Source organism: Callospermophilus lateralis, chromosome 5 (assembly GCF_048772815.1).
Source record: "Callospermophilus lateralis isolate mCalLat2 chromosome 5, mCalLat2.hap1, whole genome shotgun sequence".
Taxonomy (NCBI): Eukaryota; Metazoa; Chordata; class Mammalia; order Rodentia; family Sciuridae; genus Callospermophilus; species Callospermophilus lateralis.
In genome coordinates this window covers 103197364-103208205 of record NC_135309.1, presented here as the reverse complement: position 1 = coordinate 103208205, position 10842 = coordinate 103197364, and the positions used below count along the sequence as shown (strand labels likewise).

General features: G+C 35.1%; 1 pseudogene; it reads right to left on the bottom strand.

Annotated features, from left to right (window-relative positions):
- Positions 1-2814: 2814 nt before the first annotated feature.
- Positions 2815-3351, bottom strand: LOC143400472 (protein FAM136A pseudogene; annotated as a pseudogene).
- Positions 3352-10842: the final 7491 nt, after the last annotated feature.

Below are 10842 nucleotides of genomic sequence, written 5' to 3'. Positions count from 1 at the left end.
GCTCTAGCAATCTTTCTGAGGCTTTTTGGATCTTCTAAATGTAGGCTCATATCAGTTACAAACAGTGATAATTTGATTTTTTTCTTTCCTATTTATACCCCTTTAATTTCATTCTCATATCTAATCACTCTGGTGGCAATTTCAAGTACTGTATTAATAAAAGTGGTGAGACTGGATATCATTGTTTTGTTCTGTATTTTAGATGAAATTTTTCAGTTTTTCCTCATTAACTATGATGCTGGCTTTGAGTTTGTCATATGTAACCTTTATGACATTTAGGTAGATTCCTTCTATCCCTAGTTTCTTCCATGTTTCTATAATGTATGGGTGCTGAATTTTGTTAAGGGCTTTCTTTGATGATCCAGGCATGGTGGCACATTCCTGTAATCCCAGTGACTCCAGAGGTTGAAGCAGGAGAATTGCAAGTTCAAAGCCAGCCTCAGCAACTTAGTGAGACCCTAAGCAACTTAGTAAGACTCTGTCTCAAAGTAAAAAATAAAAAGAGCTGGGGATGTGACTTGGTATTTAATTGTACCTGGGGGTTCAATACTCAGTACAAAAAAAAAAAAAAAGCTTTCTCTGAATCTGTTGAGATTTGGGATGGCTAATGAGTGACTAGTTTTGTCCTTAATTCTTTTTATGTGGTGAATTACAATCATTAATTTTTTGGGGTGTGTGTGTGTGTGTGTGTGTGTGTGTGTATTTTTCCTTTTGGTACTGGGAATTGAACACTAAAGAGCACCCAACCACTGAACAACATCCCCAGCCCCATTTTATATTTTATTTAGAGACAGGGTCTGACTTACTTGCTTAGCACCTCACTGTTGCTGAGGCTGGCATTGAACTCGTGATCCTCCTGTCTCAACCTCTTGAGCCACTGGGATCATAGTTGTGTGCCACAGCACCTGGCTAATTTGAATATATTGAACCATCCTTTCATCCCTGGAATGAAATCAACTTGGTCATGATGTAAAGTCTCCTTAATGTATTGCAGAATATGACTTCTAGTATTTTGTTAAGAATTTTTACATCTATGTTTATCAGGAATATTGATCTATGCTTCTCTTTCCTTGATGTGTCTTTATCTGGGTTTGATATTAGGATGACACTAGCTTCACAAATCAATTGTGTTTCTATACATCATTGATGAATCCACCGCAAAAGAAATTAGGAAAACTACCTCATTCACAATAACCTCAACAAACAAACAAACAAACAAATAAAAAACTTGGGAATCAATCTAACAAAAGAGATGAATGTATTTTTTTTCTACAATGAAAACTACAGAACACTAAAGAAAGAAATTGAAGAAGACCTTAGAAGATGGAAAGATCATCCACGCTTTTGAATAGGCAGAATTAATATTGTCAAAAGGCCAAAACTGTTATACAAGTTTATTGCAATTCCTATTAAAAATCCCAATGATTTTCTTCATAGAACTAGAAAAAGCAATTATGAAATTCATTTGGAAAAATAAGAGACCCAGAATAATCAAAGCAATCTTTATCAAGAAGAGTGAAGCAGGAGGCATCACAATACCAGAACTTAAACTATACTACAGAACCATAGTAACAAAAACAGCATGGTATTGGCACGAAAACAGACACACAGACCAATGGTACAGAATAGAAGACAGAGACAAACCCATATAAATACAGTTATCTCATACTAGATAAAGGCACCAAAAAACATTAATTGGAGAAAAGAGCCTATTCAACAAATAGTGCTGGGAAAACTGGAAATACATATGTAACAAAATGAAATTAACCCCTATCTCTCATCCTTCATGAAACTCACCTCAAAGTGGATCAAAGACTTAGGCCCTAAAACAGAGACCCTGTGCTTAATAGAAAAAAAAAGTAGGCCCAAATCTTCACCATGTCATCAGCTTAGAACCTGACTTCCTTAACAAGACTCCTAAAATGCAAGAAGTAAAATCAAGAATCAATAAATGGGATGAATTCAAACTAAAAAGCTTCTTCTCAGCAAAGGAAACAATCAATAATGTGAAGAAAGAGCTTTCAGAATGGGAGAAAATCTTTATCACAGACACCTCAGATAGAGCAGTAATCTTCAGAATATATAAAGAACTCAAAAAACTTAACACATGCACACACACACACACACACAAAGAAATTTTTGAAATGTGCTAAGGAACTACACAAAATGATTTTTTAAATAATATTCTTTAGGGCTGAAGTCTTTTCTGTGTTTATATCTGGATGACCTATTTATTGGTGAGAGAGAATTGTTGAAATCACCCAAAATTATTGTATTGAGGTATAAGTCTTTAAGTCAATTAATTTATGTTTTATGTAATTAGGTGCACTGATGTTTGAATCATAAATATTTACTATCATTGTATCTTCTTTTTGGACTATTCCCTTTATAGTACAAAGTGACATTCTTTGTCTCTTCTGATTAATTTTGGTTTGAAGTCTGTTTTGTTGGATATAAGAGTAACTACTCTTGCTTGTTTAGGAGCTCCATTTGTATGCAGTATCATTTTCCATCCCTTTCACATCCTTTCACTGTAGCAGGTTTTGCCTGCAAGTTGAGTCTCTTGCAAACAACAAATATTTGTGACTTGTTTTTTAACCCATTCTGTCAGCCTATGTTCTTTAATTGGAGCATTGAGACCATTTACATTCAGTGTTATTATAGAGAGAGGTTTGCTCATTCCTGCCAGTTTGATTTATTTCTAATGTTTAGTTTGGGTCCTATTTCTCATTTACTAATCTTGTCTTCAAATGAAACTCCTCCGTTTGAGAGCTCTGGAGTTTGTTTTTAAGCTCTTCTGTGTGTAGTATTTCTTTAAGAATTTTCTGTAGTGTTAGTATAGTAGTCATGAATTCTTTTTAGTTTCTGTATATCTTGGAAGGTGTTTATTTTCCTTGATTCTAAATGATAGCTGTGCTGAGTATAACAATCTTGGTTGGCTATTCCAATGATACCTCCCAACACCCTGACAAGAACTTTTATCCCAATGGATAAGAGAGACTCTTTTATCTTCTTGGTCATAGTTGGGGTGAGGTGCATGTGGTCATCCACAACTGTCCAGCTGCCACTTCCCCTGAAGCTCTTTACTCCCAGCACATATTGAATCTTTGGCTTTGTTGTTGCAATGCATGGTACACCAGGCCAGGTAGTCCTGGAGCTTCTCCAACTTACTGGTCACCAAGGCCTGAGCTTAAGCCAGAGGCACATGGCAATGCTGAATGCACGGGTGCACCTGTTGCATGGAAGCCTGGTTATCCTCACAGCAGCTGATGATGCACCAGAACATGAGGCCCTGCATCTTCCAGATGTTCCCCTCTCCACCCTTTTCACCATGGAGTCCACCACCTCCTGCACCCTGCTCCAGTCATTTTTAAACTTGGTCTCTTAATGTTGTCCTAGGGTTCTTGGATATTCGATCATGATTACTAATTTTCTTCCTTCCTCTCTCCCTTCCTTCCTTCCTTTCTTTTATTTGTTACTGGGGATCAAACCTAGTAACTTTACCACTAAGCTACAATGCCAGGTGTCTTTATTTTTAGAGACGGGGTCTCACTAAATTGCCCAGGTTGGCCTTGAATTTATGATCCTGACTAAGTCTCCTGGATCACTAGTATTACAGGCATCCACTACCACATCTGACATTCCTGAATTTTTATTAGATTTAAATAAAAATATCTACTCCTACAACAAGATGTGACTTGTATGTCAATTAAATAATTCAAAAGGAAATAGCATATGTGTTTGACAGTGTGAGATGCCAAACTAACATTTATGGGTCACTTTCTGTATTCTAGGCTCTGAGCTAAATGAGAAAGATGAATTGCAGAAAAGGTCACACAGTTCCCATGTTGAAAAGTTAGGAATTCAAGTGTGAATTTCTCTGGTTATGAAACAAAGATTCCAGATAAGAGTCCAGAGGCTAAATCTGACTCTGCTCTTAACCTGCTCAGACATATTTGGTATGATTTGTACAGTGGTTTTCAAATAACTTGAATTATCAATATTTAAAAGCTAGCTGGCTAAACATAGAGATCCAGATTTCTGATTTCTCTAAAACAAGTCAACAGCAGTGGCTCAGCCTGGCTACTGTAACTCAAGTCAGATAACAGATAGTCCCTTAAGTGTGTGTGTGTGTGTGTGTGTGTGTTGTGTGTGTCTGTCTCTGTGTGTGTGTGTATGTGTGACTCTGTTTTTGCAGTGCTGAAGGTTTTTAATTGAAGGTTGCCTTATACTTGGTCTGTATTCTCTAATAGTACCAAAGGCTTCCTGGGTGTATGACCTGTGCAGTGCTACAAGTTCCCATGCTTAGAAGAGCCTTGTGTTTCACTATCATCATCTTGAAATGCATTACCATCTTTAACCAAGGTTTTCACATTTTAATTTTGTACTAGGTTCCACAAATTATGTAGCTGATCCTACCCATAGGTATTTACATTTACAAGTTTTGCCTTAAAATTCCTGAATATATATATTTATATTTTGCTGTTTGTTTTACCTTTGCCAAAAGTTTTAGCAATTTAGTAATGAAGTAATAGTAGTTCATTCTTCTCTATTTTTTAGGAGTGATCCAGATTTTATGAGTCCTGCAGCTTATATGACTTGCAAGATCTATATACACACACACAAACATACACATACACACACATATGCATGTAGATACATATGTATGTATATATAATTTAGGTACAAAAATAAGAAAAAAAAATTATAACTTTCACAAACTTTATAAAATTGTATGACCCTGTCAACTTGTTGCTAGGGCCACTCTCGGGATCTTGAAGCTTCAGCTTCATTAGCTTTGTGGGGAAATCTGCCCCTTCAAGGAAGATCAATAATCCTATCTCCATATTGCAGCTAGATTTATGTATTAAGTTTTAGGACTTTTGTCACAAAGAAAGAAAGTGAAGCACCTAGAAGAGAGACTGTGGGTGTGTTTAATTCTGAAAAACATTCTAAGAAAATTGTAAATCAGGATATCTGACAAGACATCTTTAAGATGCTTAGAGATTTAATTAGTGTCTTTCATTTCTTCCTATAATATTTATGGCCAAATATTTTCAACCTTGTAGACTATCTATACCAGTTCTATTTGTCCTTCTAACTCAACTTATCTATGTCTTTGGTAGGGTCTGTTTTTTTCTTTGAGGCTGTTCTCCCAAATTTATGTACATAATTTATTCTCTACCAAATTTATCTCCTCAAAATACATGAGTGCTTTCCCTGTTTTCCTAAAGTTCTGCAAGACAAGATTTAAAAGCTCCACGTATAACAAGAGATATCTCTTAACAAATACCAGATTTTGCTTATTCTTTTATCCTTTACAAAGTCATTATTTTTATATTCAACTCACAATTATAGCACCCTCTTTGTCCAGCTTCTTAAAGTTTGGTGGGGGGTACTTCAACTTACATTGTTCATTTAATCTTTACAACAACCTTGTGAAGTGTAATTACCCTTATTTAGTACATGACTAAACTAAGACACAGAATGATTCATTATATCACCTTATACTTATCCCTAGAAGTACTTAAAGCTGCTATTTGTACACATGTAATTATGTATATGTTGCAAATACTAGACTTTTATATTTAATTCATATATTTATTCTCCTCCTCTGTAGTTTTCTCAATAAAAGAGATATTATCTCTAGTTTCCTCTCTTAAATCCTCATTAATATGTCTGAGAAATAGTAAACACCTAATTATTTATATTGGTTGATAGTTTAAAGAATTAAAGACTAAAAACTGTGATTATAAGCTATATTATTTTTTCTATTAATATGAGTATACAGTGTATGGTTTACTGACAAGCTTATACATTTTAAAAATGTCAGTGCATTCAGCAGCTAATCAAAGATAAGCTAGTCACTTGCTCAGGAATTAAAAGAAAAATATTTATTGCAAAATAGACTAAATCAAATCATATGAGGAAATGTTTTCATTAAAAAACACTGTCACAAAACCTTTAACATGCTATGTTTTACATGATTCTGCTTATTCAAATTTCTTTTTTTTTCTTTTATTTTTGGAGTGCTGGGGATGGAATCCACTTCCTCATGCCTATGCATGCTAGGCAAGCACTCTACCACTGAGCCACAGTCACAGCCCAAATTCCCAAAGTTTTTTTTTTTTTTTTTTTAAATATTTTTTTTATTGGTTGTTCAAAACATTACAAAGCTCATGGCATATCATCTTCCATACATTTGATTCAAGTGGGTTATCAGCTCCCATTTTTACCCCAAATACAAGTTGTAGAATCACATCGGTTACACATCCACATTTTTACATAATACCATATTAATGACTGTTGTATTCTGCTACCTTTCCTATCCCCTACTATCCCCCCTCCCCTTCCCTCTCCTCTTCCCTCTCTACCACATCTGCTGTGGTTTAATTCTCTCCCTTTTTTTTCCCTTTCCCCTCACAAACTCTTATATGTAGTTTTATGTAACAATGATTTTTTTTATTAAATATTTTTTTTATTGGTTGAAATTCCCAAAGTTTTAAACTCAAGGACTGCCTTAGTTTAATCCAGAATCCCTTGTTATGTCAAACTGCACAAGGTCACTTATTAAAATGCTATATTTTTCTATCAGGAATTGGCTATTTTGGCAAAAACATAGTTCATATCAGAACTTGAAGATGTATATATAAAAAGTCCTGGAAAAAAAGACTTTTTGTGTTACAATAACTTAAGGACTTGCTTGTTTTCTGGGTATTTCTAATTTTCATGATTAGTTTAATAATCAATCCTTAAGGGAAAACATTCTATAGAAGGTACATTGATGTGGTATATCAAAATATTTTGTTTGCAAACTATATCTAAAAGTTATATGAAGGCAATATGTGGCAGTGCACACCTGTAATCCCAGTGGCTTGGGAGGCTGAGGCTATTTCGAGTTCAAAGCCAGCCTCAGCAACTTAGCAAGGCCCTGAGTAACTCAGCAAGACCCTGTCTCTAAATAAATTATGAAAAGTGGCTGGGTAGAATGAAACAGACATTATTACTTTATGTATGTATGTGACTGTATGACCAATGTGATTCTACAATATGTATACTCAGAAAAATGAGAAATTATATCCCATCTATGATATATCAAAGTGTATAAGTGCATCCTACTGTCATGTATAAACAAAATAAAATATTAAATTAAAATATTAAAACAAATAAAATATTTTAAAAAACTGAAAAAAAGGGGTGGGGGTGCTGGGGATGTGTCTTAGTGGTTAAGTGCTCCTGGGTTCAATCCCTGGTACAAAAAAAAAAAAAGGTATATGAAGTGTTTTTCAGTCAACATTCTGAAACTGGATATTATATGATTTAGACAAAATAGTAAATATGTTCTTAATAATTTAAATATTAAATAAAGGAAACCTTAGATTGGATAGGGGAAAAATAAAATATTTTAATATGCTCCTTTAATAATTGATGATAGGGCTGGTTGTAGCTTAGTGGTGGAGCATTTGCCTAGCATATGTGAGGCACTGGGTTGGATTCTCAGCACCACATAAAAATAAATAAATAAAATAAGGTTCATTGACAACTAAAAATTTTTTTAAAAATAAAGAAATGATAATAATTGTTGAGTACAACTGGTTGGCATTTGATATGTATTTATTTCATATCCCTTTCTTTTTTCATGGTGTTCTAACTTGCTATGTAAAATTTTGGAATAATAGTGTTTTGTTTTGTTTTTATAACTTCAACCTAAAAAACTATGATAATGGTAACTTTGCCAGGAGTTTATATCTTAACAGAAGTACGTAAGAAGTATATTACTTTATAGCTTTTTTTTCTTGTCAAAATGATTAACATTATAGAACCTAGAACTTATGCAGAAAAATGGTAATCAGACACTCATGAGTCATCGTCATGGCTTTGCTCCCAAATACAAGGCTACATCTTTATTTTGTGCCAGATTTATAGAAAATGAGTCTTTTGATATATTATGAGAATATGGCTATAAAATAGTATGATAATAACATTAATTATATATTGTTAGCAGTTCCACTAGAAGTTACTTAGATGAGATTGCATTTAGGTTTTACAGTAATTTTTGTAACTCATGTATTTTGTTGTGTGCTAGAGAGATATTTAGTTAAAAACTGAAAGTTTATCAAATGAAACGGCACATAAAAATTCTTCATTGTTTTAAGAAAAAGAATCCTACTTACGTGGCAAAAATATAAAGAAAATCTACTATATATCTTGACTAATTTCAGCAGCATGGCAAATCAAAATATTAAAATAGATATCCTACAAGCATAAACTAAAATATAAAATGAATGTGTGTGCATTATTACAATCAATGGTTACATGGGAGGATCATGTAACAATGGGTGCCACTAATCAACTCTCTGGGAAATAAAATACAGCTTAAATGTTTATATTAGACCCTTGTTAAGTTTAATGCAGAAGAGTAAGATGACCCCATCCTATTTCTAAATGATTACTCTGGCTTCTGTGTGGAAAACAGGTTTGAGGCAAGCAAGAACAGAAGCTGGGGATCAGTTGAGAGGCTGTGGGGGGAGCGGAGAAAGACAGCCAGGATGCAGGAACAGCAGTAGAGGGGCAAAGGAGTGGAATGAACTTAGCAATGGATTGTACATGGAAGTAGGGCAAGGAGAGTAAGCAATGGTGATTTCCAAGTGTCTGTTTGAATATGAGAGAGCTGAAAGAGTCAACTTAAGAAATCAAGAATTTAGTCCTATGTATGTTCTAGAATATGCAAGTGAATTATCATTGCCGTTATTGTTCTAGTACTGAGTTTTTTTTTTTTTTTTAATTGGGGAATGAGCCCAGTGGTACATTACCACTGAATTACATTCCCAGTTCCTTTTATTTATTTACTTTTTAAAATTTTGAGACAGGGTATCACTAAGTAGTCCAGGTTAACCTCAAACTTGTGATCCTCCTGATGCAGCCCCCAAGTAACTGGGATCACAGGCATGCACCACTGCACCCAGCCTGAATTTTAACTTTCACTCATAGAACTTTAAACATGTAAAAGTATGGTTTTTGAATTCTATATAGCACTATAGGTCACTGCAGCTTCTTACCAAAGGGCTCCTTTAGCTGGACACAGGGCATGCCTGTAATCCCAGAGGTTCAGGAGGCTGAGACAGGATCATAAGTTCAAAGCCAGCCTCAGCAAAATTGAGGCACTAAGCAACTCAGTGAGGCCCTGTCTAAAAATAAAATACAATATAGGGCTGGGGATATGGTTTAGTGGTAGAGTGTCCCTGAGTTCAATTCCCAGTATCCAAAGTAACAAATAAAACAAAACAAACAAACAAACAAACAAAACCGGCTCTTTTAATCTACTCAAAAGACTTTTTCTTCCTCCTACCCCTCTTCCTCTTCTCCTCTCCCTCCCCTTCCTCCTCCTCCTCTTCCTCTTTCTCCTCCCCCTCTTTCTCTACTTCTTCTCCTCCTCTTCCTCCTCCTCCTCCTCCTCCTCCTTCTTCAGTACAAGAAATTGAATTCAGGGACTCTTAACCCCTGAGCCACTTCCACAGTCAATTTTTAAATATTTTTTGAGACAGGCCTTGCTAAATTGCTGAGGCTGGCTTAGAACTTGTGATCCTCCTGCATTAAGCTTCCAAACCATTGGGATTACAACTGTGTACCACCATGCACAGCTCAATTTTACCTTCTTAAAATGAGTTTCAATGGTTTATTTCTTGGTTTACATTTAGGAAGAGAGACCACTTATTGGATTCCAGTGACCTACTCATGAATAATAACATCAACTTCTAATATGTATTGTGTACCTACTCTCTGCTAAATGTTATTCTTTCATGTCTTACACATGAGAACAACGTGTAGGAAAAGATCAGAACTAAGGCTTGGGGAAATTAAGGGTGATGGTCATGCATCATAGCTAGGATCAAAACACCTCGGTCTGGCTTCAAAGTGTGTATTTTCACCACTTACATTTTTCCTCTCTAGCTTAGACTTTAGTTTCAAATTGAGATATTGTTGAAAACTAAACTTTCTGGATTGATGCTTGCACTTCATTTTATTATTATATCAGATATTCTGTTTAGGGAGATTACTTACTTTGTTAAACTAATTTGGTTTTATTAAGCCACTTGACTCAGCTAAATGTTTCCATCCACATGGCAATCCAGCAAACTACAGCTGCCTTTTACTAGTTTCTTGCAACCTGGTTTCAGTTCCTTTCCTCTTCCACTAAAATCTTTTTTGGGGGCCATCATAACTCTCTTCTTGACAAACCATGTGACTCTCTCTTAGACATTTCCTGGCTCCAGATGGTGACTTCCTTTCTCCCAAAGCCCTTTCCACCCTTTCTAATTCACTGCATGTCAGTTCATTCCTGCTACGATAGCAAAAACAGCTCAGACTGATATGCTATAGGTAATGGAAATTTATTTCTCACAATTTTGGAGTCTGGGAAATCCATATGCAACAAAATGAAATTAAACCCTTATCTTTCACCATGCACAAAACTCAACTCAAGCTGGATCAAGGACCTAGGAATTAGACCAGAGACCCTGTGCCAAATAGAAGAAAAAGTAGACCCTAATCTTCATCATGTCGGATTAGGACCCTACTTCCTTAAGACACAAGAAATAAAATAAAGAATCAATAAACAGGATGAATTCAAACTGAAAACTTCTTCTCAGCAAGAGAAACAATTAGCGAGGTGAAGAGAGAGCCTACAAATGGGAGCAAATTTTTACCACATGCACATCAGATACAGCACTATTCTCAGGATATATAAAGAACTCAAAAAACTTAACACCAAAAAAAAAAAAAAACCCTAAACAAACAAAACAAACAACCCTAAGGAGTTGAACAGACACTTCTCAGAAAATG